Raw genomic sequence first — 20,696 nt, 5'->3', positions numbered from 1 at the left:
CGCCAAATACAGTAGGAACGAAGGGTATGAACAAACCATTTGCTGGAGACAAAGATGCTCAGATGCTAAGGTTCAAAGTTGATTCCCATCTTCGTACGAGTTTTGATAAAATCTAAACTTTACAGCGTTCTCTCAACCTAATTGAATTTAACCAAGACATTAATTTAAATTCCCATCCTTAGGAAATCTCCTAAATTATCCTTCCTGCATCAAACCCCTTTTTAGTTAGTTAGTTAGTTAGTTAGTTAGTTAGTTAGTTAGTTAGTTAGTTAGTTAGTTAGTTAGTTTTATACTCAAACTATTGTTGCATATGAAGCTCTCCAGGATCAGTTGTCATAATTTACAGTGTTAATTTGGTCAAATCTTATCATTGAAATCACATTGGTTCTGTTGTGACAATATGCCATAATTTCATATCTGCCATAGTCTGTACATACATTTTAATCTGTAAATAAAGGATATGTGGTGAACATATCAACTTTTTTTTGGATGGCCTCCCTTCTCCCCTTATAGCCATCCTCTCCACACCATTATGTTTTTTTTTTGTGAAGAGAAAATAGAGAGAGAGAAAAACAGAGAGAGAAATAATTAGAAAGATAGAAAGACTGAAATTGCGATTAGGAGTATATTAAATACACACCAACAAAACACAGGACCACACACCCAACATCTGTCCGCTCACCTGAAAAATAAATGGATAAATACATAGAGGGCATATATAAATATATACACATACCCATACATATATAAAGATATACATACATACATGCCTACATTCATAAATATTGTCTGTATATACACACAGACATTTATACACACTCAGTGACCAGTCAGAACCCCCCGGGATCAGAGCACCTGTTTGTGAGCGGTTGTGAACATGCGTGTATATACAAGATTTCTCCAATGGAATATTTAATAGTGACTGTGGAGGACCGAGACCCAACCCCCAAGACACGAGGCAGACATAGGGAAGACCAGAGCCCAAGGGCCCGAGAGGAATCCCGAGCGCAGAGCCCCAAGGGGCACCCGCACGGGAAGATCCGCCCACCCACCCCCCAGATCAGACCATGGGGAGAACTGGGAGAGTCCCCCCAGCGACCTCATGCACAGCCCCCGGGGCCAGCAGCGACAAACTCATGGGCCCCACCAGCACCCGCCATACCAAAGCAGATCCAGGAAAGGGCACAGAGGTCCGGGCCCCCAGGGCGCACCCCCTCCAGGCCAAAGCCTGACAGGCCCAGAGGCCCCGAGCCCCAACAGGCAGTCACCAGGCCAGGCCGGCACACACCCCAGCACCCAGCCCCAGACCCCGGGAACCCCAAGCACGCTGGCGGCCAGCCGCACACCCCACCGGGGGGCCGAGTAGCAGCGGGCCCCCAGATAAACCAGCAGTAGGGGCAGCCCAGACCGCAGCCTGACAAATACCCWAACATACACAATCGCACCATCCCACCCTCATCCTCACCCCCACTCAGTCAAAGACATACAATGACGCCACATTCCACTCATACCCCCGATACACACTCTATACCCCCCAGGTCCAGGACATGTACCCACCCCCTAATGGAGGCCGCACACACCCGAACCCAGGAGGTAGACCCAATCATTCTGAGGTGGAGAGGAGCAGATAGCCAAGATCTGGCCCGGGCCGCACCAGGACGCCTGGCCAGCCCCCCGCCGCAGAGAAGCATATATCAACTTTAACATCTGCTTGTGTCTTGTTAAGGTTTTATTGACTGGTCTAAGACAAGAACTCATGATTAATTTTGGGTAATGATTTATCTTGAGACTAATTAAGTAATAAATCTACAGGTTTTATCCTCTTTCCTGTGTTATGATTTTTAACAAAATAAGAGGAGTGGTGCTCTGCAAAGTTATTCAAGTAAACTTCATAAATTAACATATTTAATATGAACAAAAGCCCTACACCCGTTTCAGCCATCTCAGTTGTTGTGTCTTTGGGCAAGACACTTCACCTGCCTTGCCTACTGATGGTAGTTCGGGTGTTCTGGTGCATGGCAGCCCCACCTCTGTTAATGTGGCCCAGGGCACCTGTGGCTACATCATAGCTTACCATCATAGTGGTATGAGAGCCACCTTGGGACTAGAAAGTCACAGGTCCAATTCCCCCTCCATGCTCATATGTGATGTCCTTCAACAAATCACCTATTCACTAACTGCTCCCGGACAGTATTAATAGCTGGCCACTGCTCCACTTGAGAACACGTGAGATGGGTCAAACGCAGAGAATGAATTTCATCATTGTATGGGAACATGCATTGATGAAAATATATAGCACTTTTACATTTACATTACATTTAAATGGATCTGGCTTGTATAAAAAAAACCGACGGCAAGACCTATGAATTAGGAAGGCCAAGGCTACAGACCAATGGAAAAAACATGGCAACACAAACAACTTACAAACCAACAGAATGCAAAAAATAATTCAAGACAGAACAAAAAAGCCAAACCAAGACCCTAACCAATGGATGACCAACCAGAAAATGTATCAGTACTGTTTGTGATCATATCCAAAGCTCCCTTCAAGACTCGACACCATGCAGGTAAACAATCAAGTACAAACAAGTACAATTTTGTGTTATGTGTCATGTCATGTGGGAAGACTCTGTCTAAAAAGAAGAATATTAAGTGAGGTTTTAAATGTGAGGAAAGACTTTCTGGTTTGGATGGATTGCTTGGGGAAAATTCCAGAAATGTTTTGTCCGTGCCACCCTTCAACCGCTTATAAAAACAGGGAACACACACGGCCAAGCAAATACTTGTATTCTGTTTCACGTGTCTTCTTATGCTTTTATTTATTTATTTATTTATTTATTTATTTATTTATTTATTTATTTATTTATTTATTTATTTATTTATTTTCAGTTTGTCACAATTATAAATGATGACGCACCCATTTGCAGTCAGACACAAACGCCACAACGTGGAGACAGAAGTTAACAGTTTAATACTCTTCCTCTCCCCTGAATTACATTACACTTCACACTACAAGTGCAATTAGAAAAGGCTGTGGTTCTTTTTATTGCGTTGTCAGAACTCGACACCCACTCGTTGTTGAATTAGTTGTTGTGTGGCAAAGAAACTGTGACAGCAGTTTTGGTATTCTAAGGAATCTTTTGTTTTCAGTTTCTGAACTGAGCCGTGGCTGCGCTCACGCCAAAACGTAGTCCTTTCCGGTGCCCACAGACAGATGATCCCACACGTGATGCTGGGTGGTGAACCGGAGTCCTTTATGATACTGTAATTGTCCTGTTATTTGTCCTGTTGTGGCTAGTGCAGACAAACGGGAGCTAAGAACAATGCTATGCTTTGGAGACATGCCCATTCCAAAGAGGCAGTGTAAAGTGACTGTGGTTTTTCATAAACTTAACCATGGGGACAGAGTCTGGCTGAGACATTCTGCAGCTTTTTTTCCCTTTATTTTCAAGGTGACATGAGCTGGCAGGAAAGATTTTCATCTAACTACAACATGCATTTATTAGGTTGTTTTAAAGTTTATTGGATAATTCTAGCAATTCATTGTGAACCCTTGCAAAATTATTTTATAGAGAAAGTGGTTAACTTTTTAAATATGAATGTTTAGAACATGCTTAAAGATGTCTGTATACAGCAGGGCTATTCAACTAAATTTCTCCGGGGGCCAAAGTTACTGCAGGCCAACAGCACAGGGGCCGAACATCCAGCAATTAAAGTTATTAAGTAAATAAATCAAGTATTACAAAAATCTGTTATCTTTGAAATAATTTATTTTGCTGCATTTAACTATAAATACAGAACCCTATAACAAAAGTAATGATAATAAAACAATGTCAAAAACAAAAATAACACATTATGCCTCCTTTAACACAAATATTATTTTGACATCTCTGACTTGCCAAAATTTTAAACCTTTTGACTTTCATAATTTTATATTCAACTGCTTGTAGTTTTAACTGTCTTGGATGTTCATAAAAACGTTTCTTTTTTACCAGCTTCTAACACATTCCCACTCCCAACTCATCACATATTGATGCTTTTCCAAGGTTCCCTCTGCGTCTTATTTTGATGCGTCGGGTAAGTCCTTCACATCAGTTATTGACGCACCAGGCATTTCCGGATTCCCTCGGCGTCTGGTTTTGATGCGTTGGGATGCAAAATATAGGGGTCTTTGAGTTGGGGTTCGTGGTTAATATTAGGGATCAGGGTTCATGGTAAATTTTAGGTTGTGGGGTCAGGAATAGGATGTCTAGGGCAAATATTAGGTAATTTCAGGGTTTGGGACACGTAGTTGATGTGAATTCCCCACACTTTCTAAAAATGGTTAATTTTAGGGACCAGGGTTGTTTGTTAATTTTAGGGTACTAGGGTCAGGGACAGAATGCCTAGAGCAAATAAAGGTAATTTAAGGCTTTGAGATGGTTAGATTTGTGCATTTTCTACACTTTCTGAAATTATGACAATGGATTCCGCCCCATCTCGTGAATAACTGACGCGAGGGGGGTACCCGATGCGTCAAAACCAGACGCAGAGGGAACCTTGGAAAAGCATCGGGTACCCCCTCGCATCAGTTATTCACGAGATGGGGGTACCCGATGCTTCAAAACCGGACGCAGAGGGAACCTTGGAAAAGCATCAATATGTGACGAGTTGGGAGTGAGAATGGGTTCAAGATTCTGATGTTTCTGTAGATACCAAACATGTCTATGTCTAACTAAAATAACTTAGAGTAATTAAAGTAGAAAACTGGGAGTTTGGACTTAAGAGATGAATGAGCCAATGGGCAGGCCGAACTTTGGTCACTCATGGGCCCGATGTGGCCCGTGGACCACCAGTTGAATAGCCCTGGTACACAGTATGTTGCCAGAAATGCAGTACAAGTTTGAACTGACTCAGATGTTGGAGAGTTCCTACTGCTTCATACTTTTTCCTTTTTTCCTCTAATACCTTCTTCCATTTAGAAAATTTTCTTTCCAGTCTAGCCAGTTTTGTCAAGAGAATTCTCATGGCTGTCAAACTCCTGTTCAAAAGAGGTTTTTCAGTGAATACAATGTTTCATGCATATAATAATTAGTTTGTATTAAAAAAAAACAAAAGGTTTGCTGTTATACGTCGCATGGCAATAATGAAGTGAAGCATTACAACTCAAAGTGGCCAAAGTCTAAATGGAAAAAAATTGTCTCACGAGGCTTGATTTGTGTTGCTCCCCTAATGGCACAATGTTTCCCATCACATCATTCTCCATTCAAACACAAAGACAGAACAAGTATTCATTCTAAATGTCTTCGTCTAACTTATAATTACGATGATGAACAGCCACTTAAAAGTGGGAGAAAAAAAGAGCTTTGAGAAAAGACTAGGAGGGAAGCGGAGAGAGAAAAATGTCAACACGGAATTGAAAAGTATGTGAAACTAGAGAAAGAAGTGCAAGTGAAGAGCGAGGGGGGATTACAGAAAGCATGCGTGAAACATAGCAATAAGGGACGGATGAAAGGAGGACAGTTTATGGATGATATAGAGAGGGGGAGGCAGATGAGAAGATGCCATTCCATCACTCCCTCTGCCGAAGTGGCTGATTACTGCTGCCTCTGCCAGTGCTGAGCCACTCAGAAACTGGTCATTGATGGATAGCTCGTTTGCGGGGTGATGTTTATTTTGTCGTTAATTTGCATATTTGTATGTATTTGCGGGACTGTTGGCTTCCGCTGGTGAGGATCAGTCCCCCTCTCAATGTGATGAATTTGGCTGTCTGACAAAACGGACAGCTTAGTGACAGGGACACCCAGCCGACACTATGCTCCCGTGACGAATGGGTTTATGCTAACGCACAGAGCGATTAGAGATGAAATCCTACTGCTCCTTGACCTTCTACGGTGGGGGTAGAGTAAGTCTGCAGCCTAAAAATATAATCATGCAATACACACATTTTATCATGAAATGCACACACTGTGTTGTTAACCAACCTGAACATGTTCCTTGAGGCTCGCTCACAACCCATGGCAGGTGCTCCAACAGCGGTCAGAGGAAAATTAGGCTAAACTGTGTTTGAAATTTGCTATACGTACAGTATACATGTCTTTAACGTGAAGTAGTTTATAGACTGGAAGTGGAGACTTTTGGTCCTGCACATGCAAATCCTACGGGGCTTGCAAAAAAAATCAAGAACACACACTGGAAATGGACCCTGTTTTTTTGTCAGGAGCATAATGCCTCAAAAGTATTACACAAGTATTCCACACTTGATATTTGTGTAGCCCATCTATAATTTACGTTTCTTATACTGTATGTGTGGCAAGCTAACAGTGCATGTGACCCATGAAACCCAATACTTGGAAGGAACCAATAAGTAGCATGTAAGACTTTAGAAGGTTAAGACAATGGTTGTTGCTATTCCACTACAACGTTTGAGGGTGTTGGACCTCAATAGGTAGATTTATTATTTATTAACCTTAAATTAATCAGGCAAATCCAAAGGAGATAAGATATCTCTTTTGTAATGGATGCCTGGTGTGTTTAATAAGCATGTTTTTGCAAGCACCTTGATTCTGTACCAGTGATCAAACCCATAACCTTCCTTCTGTGAGGCATCAGTGCGAATCACTAACTAATTGTGCTGCCATAGAAGATAGATGCTGAGAAATGGCACAAAGCAACCTCTTTGTGTACAAACTGGTCCCATTGCATCACACATAGTTCAGGAGTATTTTTTATGCAGTGACCATGCACATTACAGGTGTAGCCTATACTTCTAGTGAGTCGTGCACTACACAAGTTACATAAAAGTTTTTTCACAGGCTATGGCACAGTTTTTGCTCAGTCTTTGAACAAGTTAGACATGTGACCTGTACTTGAAAAGTACTTCATTCATTTGAAAAGTCTGTATTATTTTCCCAAATCATCACTCGGCTAAGAGCTATCGATCTATGTGATCCGTGCAACACGTCTCCTGATGGGCATAGCTTCAAAGTTTTTACAATGGTCAGTTAAAATAATCCTAATTTGTTTTTTGCCATTTTATTCAGCTTCAAATGTTTTATCAGCTGTAAGAAAATGACTTAAATTCAGAACTTGTTGATGACCGTGGTTGTGGATGTATTTCCATAGAAACACAGTAACACTGCCTTGACATTATGTTATGTTGTAGAGCTGCTTTTAGCTGTTAATAGGTTGGTTTTAATCTGAACAGCTTTGCAATCAAAGATTTACTAGAGGATGCATGGTGGACAAATTCATTTTTGTGTCAATCAGAAGAATCTGTTTAGTTGAAAGAAGAACTGGAGCATAAAATGGAGTTTAAAAAGTAAATTGACCCTGATCCTTAAGCTTTTTTCCACAGCCAAAGGGCAACTTGGGAGCAATCTTTTATTAATACACAAACACTCATGGAAAATTTTGGCACTCAGCTGCTGTGATCATGGATACAGAACAGAAAAGGGATGCCGTGACTTCCAAAAGCTGACGGAGGCTAATAAATCAACATTTGCCCATTCAAGCTCAATCACAATGAAGTAGGGCATAAAATAATTTGTGTAAAAGTGTTGGAGGAAGAAAAAGTGTTTACTAGATGAACAGGACTCATGTAGACATAAAATATATAACAATATGTAATAGAAAAAGTGTTCGATTCTTCTTATTAGGAATAATTATGCATATCTACACACTCATCCATCTTAAGACCGAAGGTTAGCTGTCGTCACCCTCTCTGCCATGAAGCCCGATTGAATGTCATCCAAAATGTCATTTTATGAGAAATGGCAGCTTGGCATGTCAGAGACACACTCTCAGGTGTGTCTTTCCTGCTGAACAAAGCCTTATTTTGAAATTCTCCATGTTTTCTCAAACAGTCCCAGGAGAGTGCGAGTGCGCTTCCTCTCACCCCTCTTTCTCATTCAGCGTGATGCGGAGACAAACGGAGGAGATATTGTGTATGGAAGGGATAAAAAGGAATGGTATAGAGAAAAAGGGTGGTGTAAAGAAGTGGTGAGAAAACGGGGGCTCTCGTGGGGAGAGAAGCTGTCAGTCCCTGGGAGACATCAAACGCACCGCAGCCCTGTGATCAGCCTGCACCCTGGCTCTCCTCTGACAGCTCCCTGACTGTGCCGCTTAGACTCCTCCATGCTCGCACGTACGTACACACTTAGGCTCTTCCTTGCGACCACGAGAGCTCTCGCCCCCACTGACTTATTAACTCATACACCAACACATTCAAATTCCACTGACATAAGCACTCTCATGTTCACTTTTCATATATTTAAGGATGTGCATTTGCTCTGATATCCATCGCCTGCCAACGCTCCCTTGTTGCAACTTTGTCAAGGACGCTGCAGAGTCACAAACTGTTGCTGCTGAACTATGAGCCAAACAGAGGCAAGGAGGCGCTGGCAGCCACAATGATGTTGATTACGATGATGACTTATCCAAGCCATTACTCCTACTCTGCCATGGGCTGAGGCACTAAAGGCATATCCCTCCTGATGATGAATTCATTAGCGCGTGAGATGAAATGAGTTGTCAGGGACAGGGTTATGTATGAGAGGTGATTTGTGTTCTCTGCGGCACAGTTGCTCAATCAGACTCGAGATCGGTTGTAAATTACCCGGCTTTGCTGGCAGAGGACTTTCCCCAGCCCTCTTGCCCAGACGAGCCGCAGTTCTGTCCCTCTTGTTGCTCGGCCCTCGCTCTCCAAGGTCTGCAGGCTGCTAACAGGTGGCAAAACATTTGCGCTCTCGCAGAGTCCGGAGGAATGCTCGGGTAATTATGCACCACAAGTCAAAAGTAGCTGTTCAAAGCCTCCTTTGAGACAAAAAGCCAAGCCCACATTCAGAGATGTCAGATTCTTGCATTTATTATTAATTCAGAGAAGATCTACAACAGTTTTGCCTCTGTGACATTCAGCAGATCTGCTGGGAATTTACAATGTATTTTATTCAACCAGTTTTTCTGTAAACGTACATCACCATCCTGAAACTCCAGTTTTTTTAATCACCTAGAGCCAGAAATGGAGGGGTTTTATGTCACAATGACTGTAGGCCTGTAAGCTGAACATCACATAAACCACTGCACAAATGTTATTGAAACTCAGAATGTAATCATTAAATGTTTATCTACACTTGATTAACTTTTGGAATAGATCGAATTTAAGACAGCTGCCACAGCTGTTCAAGCTTGCAAGCCCAAAAGCAGCCGCTAATGCTGCATAATAAAAGCACCAAGTTTTTTTGCAATGTACCGTGTACGCTGAGCTCTAACTCAAAGCATGTTACAACTTTGTCCTGAATCAAATCAATTATTCAGGTAGAAACGTTGAAACATTTTGTCTCTTCTCTGGTTAAAACTTTGGTATTAAGTCAATCTTGTTTGTCGGTTTGTAAAATATCCCATGAGTAGATGGAACTGATTTATTGAAATTTGGGTTTAAAATCAAAAGATGAGCATGATACAAGAGTTCTGAATGTCAGCTTTTATTTCCTGGTATTTACGTGTAGACGTGTTGAACAACTTTGGATATATCACTGTTTGAAATACACCACAGGTGAGCCAGTGAGCAAAAGTATTGGAACATACTGACAGACGTTTCTTATTGACCAGGTGTTGCCTTTAAAATTGATTGTTCAAACATTAAATCGTTCTGCATGACTAGTCTACTTTTTGTCCTGGGTTTAAACCTACTGTATAAAGTAGGTCTTTTTTGTTAAAGAAACATGAAGACCAGAGAGCTGTCTATAGGAGAAAAGCAAGCCCCTTTGAAGCCGGAAAAAATCCATCAGTCATTGAAAAACATTGGGCATAGCAATAATTTGAAATGTCCTGAATAAGAAAGAAAGTACTGTACTGAACAAGAGACGTCCAACAGGTCAGCCAAGGAAAACAGCAGTAGTTGACAGAAATATTGTGAGAGCTGTGACATCACTAACAACCTCCACAGTGCAGGGGTGAAGATACCCCAATCCACTGTTTGAAAATGACTCAGACAGCAGAAATATAGAGGCCGGACCCAAAAATGCAAACCACTCATCAGTAACAAGAATCAGAAGGCCAGACTGAAATTTGCAAAAAAGTATGGAGATGAGCTGCAAAAGTTCTGGAAGACAATCTTATGGGCTGATGGGACCAAGATTAATCTCTACCAAAGTGACGGAAAGGCCAAACTGTGGAGAAATAAAGGAACTGCTGATAATCTGAAACACACAAGCTCATCTGTGAAGCATGGTGCAGGTAACGTCATAGTTTGATCATGCATGACTGCTTCTGGAACAGACTCTTTAATATTTATTGATGAAGTAACTGATTATGGCAACAGCAGAATGAATTTCTGGTTTTAGATTGGCTAAGTCAATCACCTGACCTGAACCCAATAGAGCATTTTACCTCCTGTAGAGGAGACTGAAGAGAGACCCCCCACCCCCACCCCTGAAACAAACAAGAACTGAAAGAAGTTGTGGTAAAAGCCTGAAACAGCCTCTCAAATGAAGAATGCAACAGTTTGATGTGGATGAGTCACAGGCTTGAGGCAGTCAAACAAGGGTTATACCACCAAATATTAAATGTTATTTACATTAAGATAATTTGTTCCAATTTTGCTCACCTAAAAAGGCTGTGGTGTAATACAAACTGTGATATATCCTAAGATAACATGTAAGTACAAGGAAATAAAAGTTGACATTCTGAACTATTATCTCATGCTCATCTTTTGATGTCTTCAGTGAACTAACATAAAGAACATAATTTGACTTGCTGTTCCAATACTTTCATGGGACTGTATAACTCAGCCAATTCAACGAGTTAAGATTCAGTGTGATGATAGTTGGGAGTCATCCAAAACTCATACTCCTTTGGCTAACATATCATGCAAGACCTTTATTTAAAACGTTGTCATGCAAGTCGACAGGAAATATGTATTCATGTAAGGAATGCCATTTGTGGTCAGCCTGAAGCAAGCTTTCATATCTCTGTGATTATTATGTTCATTTTTTTCTTTTTTTATGGGTGTTACCACATGTTTTTCTAAGCTCTCCCTGAGCATTTTTATTTTATGTTTTGCTGTATTTTTGAATATAAATGTATGATAACAAGGGTGAGGGTAACTGTGGAAGCAGAAACAAAAAGGCAAGAGATTAACTCATCTGCGATGGAGATTTCAGAGCAATGCATGAGATGCTGGGCCATTTTATTTTTATTTATCGTTGAATGCTGCAGGAGTGAGCAGCAGGCGTAGGTTGTTTCTCCCATGTGTGGTCTCTTTAGAGCAGAGCAATGTTATTTTCTGCCCTGCAGAGAGGGTGGCTACATGTCAGAGAGAATGAGAGGGAAATATGGACGGAGAAAAAAAAAGATAGAGCAGGAGCTTCGGCTCTAATGCTGCTCGCTTCGACACATTTCTTTGAACTCCAGTGGGTTTGCATCATTTCAACATGAGGCGATCCGACTTTGAAATGTATCTTTGTTGTTTAGTGATGTAAAACTTTTTTAAATTCACAACCTCCGTGTGCACCTGGCAAGTGTGTGGGTATTTGCGGATTTGAGCGAGCAAACTGGGAGTGTGATTTTTACAAATTCCTCTTCTCAAAGTGTTTGCCAGAAGCTGCACTCTCAGGTCTATTCATTTTTAAAGGTCCCTCTTAAAGAATATTTGAAACAGTGGAAGTGCTCCTTCTGACTCTTTAAGCAGAGAAAGCTTAGTGTTTCTGTTGGTTTTCTCCCTGTAGGGTCCTAGCTGGACCTCTTCTTAAAAGCTTCAGTTGTAAACAGATAAGTTCTGCTGTTTGCGCTACTCGCTGTTTCACGATTCACGCAAAGTTCTGTGCGATGCAGCTTACCCAGATCCTTTCTAACCCACATTTTTGTTAAAGGAACCAGTGACTGACCTCTCCTTTGTTCCCCCCACCTTAAGGGAGCCGATCTGTTGCCGTGACTAGTGTACTGCCTCATAGCCCCTCTCTGTCAGATTAGACTGAGCTCCAGTCTCATCCATGAACACTTTTAGATTCTGACTGTGCACACAGTTCACGGCCATCGTGCAACAGTTTCTTGAGGCGTTTCAACCGGCCCCTCACCTGTCACCCCGGGCCCCTGTCTCTCATTCTCAACATGTGTGTAAGGACAGAGCCTGCAAGACCCACTTGTTTGTTTGCTGCACTGACGGGTGGAGAGCAGGTTCATGGGTGGGGTAGAAATTAGCACAAGTCAAATCAGATTAATTAATTCCCAACTCAAACTATTAGCTGAGGAGTCGCATTGAATTAAAAATCAAATTAGGCCAGGCGCCTGCCGGTAATGCTGTGGTGTGTGCCTGCCAAGCTACAGTGACACACACCCACAAGAGGCAGCTGCTCATGGGTTTCGCTCCCGGATGGATGTATGGATGGAGAAACTGTTGCTCGAGCGCAGGAGGGTGAGGTGCAGGGGGCTTTAGTGACTTTGTCACTGTTTTCTTAAAACGGGCTGTCCTCTTGTGGCTGCTGCTTCCAGACGTCCCATCACTGTCACTCAGCAGTTTCAGCTGTTTTAACTGTTACTGAACCTTTCAGCAATCCCCCACCTTGATGGTTTATGTAACAAACACATACGTTGTGCAGGACGTGGAGCTGCCAGGGACCGGGAGAAGTAGAAGACAACAGAGAAGGTTCATGGATGCAGGGAAGGAGGAGAGTGTTGGTGCAACAGATAGTGATATCAAAGTAGTTTCTTTGCTTCTGTGATCTCTAATGGTAGCCGTAAAGAAGAGGAATATTTAAATCAATTAAGATTTATTTATTTTAGACAACATCTAACACGTTGATTTATGTGCGGATTACAAATCTTTGCGTATATATGCACTCTTTCCTGCTTTCCAGCTGATTGCAGCCATTCTGGCAGCTTCTTCTAGTTTGCGGATGTGTTCTTGTTGTCAAGAGTTAATGGATGATTGATGAGAGATGCTGCGATGTACAATGAAAGCCCGAATGAAAGCACAACTGTAAAATCTTAAAATTGGCTGGCTCTGTGAATAAAAGCAAGAAAACAAAGATTTTATTTATGCAGAAATGACAAAACTGGTGAAAGCTGGCTGTGAAATTGGTGTTAATGTGAACAAACATTTAAAGACACTTGCTGGCACCTTAAGCTCTACTGGTCAGCAAACTTCCAGGTGTCCTTTATTACAACCTTTCATTCATGATGCAAACCCACGCACATTTTCCCACAGAGTTTCCTGCTTCTTTTTGCGTTCGTTGGCACATTGCACCACCCATATTAACACACTGCGTCCTCCTGGCAACACTGTGGTCAGACCCCTGCCATCACCACAATGTTTCCAACTCATCTCCATGGTAATGTGATTGGCAGGTTGGGCGACGGATCCTGTTTGGGCCAATGGTGGATCAGGGTAGGGTTGGGAGGCCCCTGCGGTCGTCCAGCTGGGCCAGCTGAGGATGTTACAGGAACGAAGGGGTGACTGCAGGACAACGGAGGCGCTCGACAGCACACATGGCATGGGATCATTCAGCAGCACAAAGCGTATGGGGTCCCTGCTCAGGCTGTCAGTACTGTTGTGATATATCATTTATGCCCCTATTGTGTGGCCTTCTCTTGAAACATGTTGACAAAGGCATTATTCTTGTGCTGACACATTCCCATACATTCACTGGCTTTTAATAACACGTTAATGCTCCAGTGCGTTTATGACAGGTATTAAGGATTACCACATGAAATGTGAGCTTCTAATGGGCCTGTTTTCCAAATTATTTCAGTTTTTTTTTCATACACTGATTATCAAAGTGTGAGCTTTTTACTGGGCTATTATCTGTCTGTGTGCACACACCACAAGACTGAACGCAACAAAGAAACATACAAACAGAAATTACTTCCTTTAGCTATAAAACATTTTCTCTTAAATCAAATTTAGTGAGTGTAGACAAATATGGTAAGAACCCTGCATTCATTTTTTTGCTTAAAAAACCCAAACATGCTGCTTATTTACAATGGAAAGACAGGCGACAGAGTTTTTGCAAAATAATAATTGGCAGCGCTTCCTTTTAATCTCAGCCAGGCTCCAAAGATCCTTAATAATAATCAATAACCTCCGCACACTTATGCTGCACTTTCTATTGTATTAGTTGTGCTATTTATGCAAATGCAGCACTTTTTATTCTTGCTCAGTCAGCAACCAAGCACAACTTGGTCTGATGGTTTCAGTGTCTTATCCGAGTACCCGTCTACATACTGCAGGACTGAAAATCAAACCTCAGATTTTTGATTGGAGGATGACCACTCAACCACTATTTTACTGAGCCACAGCTGAGCAGTAAAGATATATTTTCATATTATCTCAAAGTCATCTTCAAAGCCACTGAACATCTTTTGATAGAGTCCAACCTAACACAGATGGGTCACTCACACTTTTGATTTTCCATCTACCCATCGAGCCAGCGGCATCAGACAGTCCTGGAACTGTTGCAAACTACAGCATCTATTTGCTACATTCCAGATGCCAAATAGTGTGTATTAGCTTTGCCAAAGTGCACATCGTTTTGAATCTGCTGCCCCTTTTTTTTTTAAATCACAGCAACACTGCCATAAAGCTGAACTATTAGCTCTAACGGCAGTCGGAGCCGCTCCTGCTGGTTCCATGGTGTTAAGTTGGTGCCAGGCTGAGCCACAGAGTGCCCATCTGCTCCATCCGGGAGAATTCTCACTCCATCCATTTGATTTGTTTTTGAGCTCGGCTGTGGAGAGCTCATCAGCTTTGTAAAGTCATAAAGAATTTGAGATATTTTAAAGAAAACTAAAATGTACATCTAAAACTTTTCTGTAATGCTTTCTTGAAAGATTGCATACTCTTATTCTGGACTCTCACATATTTGACTTGTAATTTTGCCCACTTCTGGTAGAACTATTATAGAAATAAGTTTTTAATTATTAAAGTGAGAAACCCAGTCAGACTAGAGAAATGTCTCTTTTCTACTGAGCAGATTGAAGGCGGTCGACTTTTTGCTTCTCTTTTGCAGAACATTGTTAGCAGAGACTGATGTTAGGGTGACAGCAAATAAAACCCCAACATTGCATGCATGCATTTCTGTGTATCTGACTGAGCGTGGACATACTGAGTGGTACATTTAACTGTGGCTGTATCTGTGTGTGTGGTAGGGTTCTTCTTATTAAAACAAGCTTTGTATATGGTGGGAGTTAGCGGGTCATCTTCCGTTGTCATTAATCACTGCTGACAGCTCGTAAGTGCCCGATCTGCATGCAAAAGATCTGCATGTGTTAACGTGTGAGCGTGTATGTATTTGCATGTGTGTATCTGACGGAGGATAGCTCCCCTGTGGCTGCTTATTGAATTAAGAAGTGGCCTTGGTTGTTCCTCATCTAAAATGTGGTCTAAACGCTTCATTGGTGGCATTTGGACTGCAGGTACCTCATCAATTCAGTGCGTAATTTTAATTGATTTGGTAATAATAGTTTACAGTGCAAATAATAAAGTGTCACACTTGGGTACTGATATGACTTTTAAATGATTTCTCAGAGCAGGGGTGACAAATTCATTTTCACAGAGGGCCATAAGCTTTATAGTTGACATCCAAGGGCCAGTTCTTTAATTTTTTCATGTTTTGTGTTGAACTTCAACACCCCTCGCACAGTGACTGCTGGATGGGGACCAGTGACCCTTGTGACCCTGAAAGGATAAATGTGGTATTTCACATTCCTTGTCTCACAGCTGAGCACTGCAAACAAACAATACCTGAACTCTATGTAGTATTTTGTGCATAGAAACAGCCTTTTAACATGTCCTCTTATAATCATTATAGTAAAATAATAATATAGAATAAAGAAATCATATTAAAAGTAATAGAGTTCACTGTTATTGAGTTATGGTGAGTAGCTGCCCTAATGAACCTTGAAATTCCCCACTTTCTGACAGGCAATCCCCACTGGGGTGGCATTCTAATTTCAATTTACAACTTGTAAGTGGTAACTTCCCAAAGAGTAGCTAGAGAAAATGCAGTTAAATGGAGATTTTACACACAGGATTATAGCGGCTACCTGCTGTTTTTGAACCTCTTATTTCATGGGTAAAATAATCAAGATGCATTGTGGGAGATGTGGTTCATAGTCAGTGCTGGCTTTATATGCTTATTGTAAGATGTTGTTACATTTCTCACGGGCCACATAAACTATTGTGGTGGGCCACGTTTGGTCCGCAGGGCTTGAGTTTGATACATGTGCCTTAGAGATTTTCTGAGCGTTATACAGTATGGCTGTGATTTCAATCACTGTTTAGAAGATCCCTCAAAAACCTTTGAATCCACTGTAGTTTTTATGGCAGGTCACAAGTTGGTGCTATTTGTAATTAAGCAGTACTTGTTTGTGCTCCAGCATTAAAATAGTTGCATCCAAAATAATGAGTGCACGTACATTTGTTCAGACAACAGTACTTATAGAATGGGGGAAAATGCGTCCCCTCTGACCCAAGAAATGGTGTGGCCCATCTACATTATGTTCCATGTCAGAAGCTCTGATAAACTGAAGAAATTGAGCAGCACAAACTGCTCTGCTATCCATCATTTCTCCTGTTGTTGATCGAGTTGCGCAAATGCAGAAAAAATATTGACTGCAGCCGTCCTTTGCATACACGTGTGATTTTACAACAAAACATAAAAGGTAACTACTGGAAAATGTAAAAAAAAAAAAAAGGATAAACAAAATTGTGCATCCATTTATTGTCTGTTCCTGCTTATACAAAAGCCCTTCCTCAGGTTTGCACCAAGGACACCTGTCCAGGGTGTACCCTGCCTCTCACTCAGTGATTGCTGGAGATTAGTACCAGCGCCCTATGGCCCAGAAAAGAGAAGCAAGTAAAAAAATAAAACAGATGAATGGATATGCTGCACTGTTCGGTGGATCTGAAGAATTTGAAAACAAGATTGAGAAAGCATAAAAAAGTACTGGTTAGAATATCCTGACAAAATTAACAAATAAATAAATAAATAAATAAATAAATAAATAAATAAATAAATAAATAAATAAATAAATAAACTTAGAAGTTTGAACAGCATTACAGCTGATGTGATCCAGGTGCTGAACAAGACAGAAAAGCTTTGCTTCATGTTTTGATTTCACAGTTGCAAAATATCTTTCCATTCCTCTGTTTATTCCCTGGACAGAACCAGGAAAGCTTTTCTCTCAGCCCAGGTTCGCTAAAGCTTGTTGCTTTTCTTTAACATTATAAAATTGGATCACACTGAATATTAGTTATTTCTCCTTCTCTTTTTTGCATCTATCTGCACCCAGACATGAAAGGAAAAGAGAGATTGTTATTTGCATTTTTATGCCTGGGTGTATTTTTCAAGTGGGAATAGAAATTTTTCAAGCAGTGTTGAGTCCCAGTGCTGCTGTGTCCTGGAGTGCATCAGACTGCCTTTTCATCTTCACCTTAGCCAAACAGCTCTCTGCTTCCCTTTAACCATACCTTCAGCTAACTTCTTTCTACCTCTTCTTCGTCTGCACACTTTTCTCTCTCTCTCTCCTTTTTAGATGCTTTCCTAATTTGTATGATTTTTCCAGGGTTTGATGTTTTTTTTTCTTTCAGAATATATAGAATTTTGTGTTTTTGTTTAATTCAATATTTCCCATAGTTTGTTACAAGTCTGCTGCCCAAATTGGTTAATGGGTTTGATTTTATATGAGATAAGAAAATGTGTTACTGTGTTACTACAATTACCAGACCCATCCCTTCTTCTTTTTTTACAATTTCTTTTTTTGTTTATCAGCTTCATTAATATTTCTGTTTAAGGGAATGATTAATATGATACATATTAGATTTGCTTGTTTAATTCAGAAATGCTTGAATTGCTGTGCTGAGATGCTCTGAGTAACATTCATACAATTTTACTGCAAAACGGGCTAAACATGTTTTCTCCTGGAGCTGTGGAGGTTTAAAAATAAAATAAGCAAACAAAATATAAACAAATGTGCAATAGATTCAATACTACTTTTGACTTTGAGTGCTAGCGCATAATTTATTGTGGAAAAAACTGATAAATAATAAAGTTTTTTTTCTTTTTTATCGTTAGAAGTACTCTATAGAGTTCTGGTAATATGATTTTATAATTGGATTATTTCAGTTTAAATCTGGTATGACGTTAGTCTTGTAATACCATGACTTTTTTCTCAAATAATGTTTTCTCATAATATTATGGCTTTATTCTGATATCTTTATTCTCATATAACATTTTCTTGCTATATGAAAATTCTCATAATGTTATGACTTTATTCTCATAATATCATGAATTTTTTCATAATATTTATTCTCGTAATATTATAACTTTTATCATGTAATTTTATGACTTTATTTTGGTAACATTGTGACTTGTTGCATTATTTCAACTTTATTGTGGTGCAACTTTATGTTCATAATATTTTGATTTTATTCTTGCATTTAAAATTAAATAAATATCTCAATATTAGACGTTAGAAAAAAACATTGAAAACTATTTAAAATATAAAAACAATCAGAACAACATGCAGCCCAATTTTACTCATTTGGCTCAAGCTTGTTGCCCATGTCTTTGTAACTTCCACAACTAATCTCTTTCTTAAAAATATATGTAAAATAAAAGTAATTCATTCATTTGTTGGTTACATAAATGTCGGTGTGGCATCTGTGGAAAATGCAGCTCTCAGTTCTCTCTGCAGAGCTCACTTCGCAGAAAATAAGCAGCTGCCACCAACCCTCGTCTGAAATGTTTTTATTTTTGGTTGTGTTTCCAATAAATTGTGTCCATTATGCAGTGAGGTTGAAGACAAGGTGAATGGAGAGCAGCAGCACTATTAGTGGGTGATTACATCTCGTTCTGTTATTACACACCAGCACCTCGTTAGTGTGGTTAAAGGCATAAACCATAAATCTGACACATTAGGACCACACACTGCATCCAACACACAGTGTGTGGAAACATGACTGCATTGGTTGGTTTTCACTTTGATTTCATGTCAACAAAAATTAATATTCCTAAATATGATTTAAAAAAATCACACACTGAATAAATTCAATGGGAGTCTCAGTTACTGCATAGTGCTCAAGACAAAACAAGCTAATTTACCCGACAGCAATGAAAAAGAGGTCTGTTTGTGATGTGGTGCACAAATACAACATAACAATGGTTAAAAAAAGGTACAAATGTTCACACGGCTGGTCTAGTCGAACAAAAAGGTGAAGGCTAAAACATGTTCCATATTTATCGCCCACCTCCACCAAGTGTAACCTGTTTGCCTGTCAGTCTGTGTTTGTGTCTAAATCATGAACCAGTAGATGGATTTTAGTAAAACTCTCAGAATCTAATTATTGAATATACATCTACAACTGATTTACTTTTGGAATCAACCTGAGACTACCTGACCCCAAGAAATACAAAAAGCTGTAACTCTTTAATCTGTGACAATATCTTTGTTTCAAATATACCATTAACTAACAGATTCGTCTTGTCTGTTAACAAAATATTTCACAAACCAATTAATGGATTTTATTTAAACTCAAAAACTCTCAAAGATGGCTGCCATGCTAATCATCCTTAGTCAAAAAAAAAAGATATACCTCAGTCAATTTTACACTGACACTGAGCTAATTTTTTTTGTGGTAGTAGCTTCAGATACATTCTGAGCAGTACCAGAGCACATGAAATATATGATATCACATGAAATTATGCAACTTTATTTTTAATGTTTGACGAAAACAGTTGTAAATAATTTCTCAACAATCTTAGTTTAAATCTTTGGCATGAAAGGTTGTGAGAAATAAATATTACTTTAAGGAACGTTTGGCCTTTAATTATAGGAGCAATATGTAAGATCAGTTTTCTTATGGTCAAAAGGTGGAATTATTTCTTCATAATTAATTTGTTTTCTCACACATGCACTGACACATTCCCTGCATTCTGATTTGATCATTGATTTTTTGGGGGGTGGGGTGGTGTAAATTAAAGCTTCAGTGTTATTAATCACTCCTGATTATTTTTTCAGTGCTGTGAGTTTTTATTAATGAGAGGAGGGGGAGTTGTGGACACAGGCTCCACAGAACAGATGGTGTTTAAAAAAAAAAACTACAGCTTACACATGTATACAGAAACGGGACATGCTAAACTGTTTGGCTCTGAACAGAATATGTTGAGCTACTGCTTTACATCGAAGACAAATGCTTGTTTATGTGAGAAACGCCAGAGTCGTTTACTGCAGGGTCTGCATGGCTCATTCAGGTACAGCTGATTATTATAGCTTTCTGGATCTCTGATTGATGACTTGGGCGGCGCCTTGACCGTGGCCTCTGTGATATAAAGGAAAGATTGTGTGACATGATGTCATTCCGACGATGCAATCATGGCCGAACATGCGTTCTCATTAATAAAGGCAGCGTTTATAGAGTGTCAGCTCACAGGGAGAGTAAAGACGGAGAGGGATAAGGGAAATAAATGTCGTAAAGGTGGTGCTGAAGAAATGAAAAATGAAAAAAAAAAACAACTGTAGAACGCTTGTGAAGTGCAAAGTACCAGACTGGTATAATGCCAACAGACTGGTTGAGGGAAAATTAAAAGAAAACACAAGGATGCTGTAATGTATGTGTAAAACAAGTTACTGATGCCATATTTAAACTTTTTTTTATTTAGTACTCAAGACCAAACTGGCCTTAAGTAAAACAACACTGGCTTACAGGATGTGCTTTTTAA

At 40.1% G+C, this 20,696-nt stretch overlaps 1 protein-coding gene across 4 annotated transcripts in view; it reads left to right on the top strand.

The window, feature by feature from the left end:
- reln (reelin) overlaps window positions 1-20,696 on the top strand; it is a 142,735-nt gene that overhangs the window by 33,603 nt on the left and 88,436 nt on the right. The gene's annotated exons all lie outside the window — the stretch shown is intronic.

This window comes from Austrofundulus limnaeus, unplaced genomic scaffold (assembly GCF_001266775.1).
Source record: "Austrofundulus limnaeus strain Quisiro unplaced genomic scaffold, Austrofundulus_limnaeus-1.0 Scaffold155, whole genome shotgun sequence".
Classification (NCBI taxonomy): domain Eukaryota; kingdom Metazoa; phylum Chordata; class Actinopteri; order Cyprinodontiformes; family Rivulidae; genus Austrofundulus; species Austrofundulus limnaeus.
Note: the sequence above shows the minus strand (reverse complement) of the source record. Positions and strands in the feature narration are given on the sequence as shown.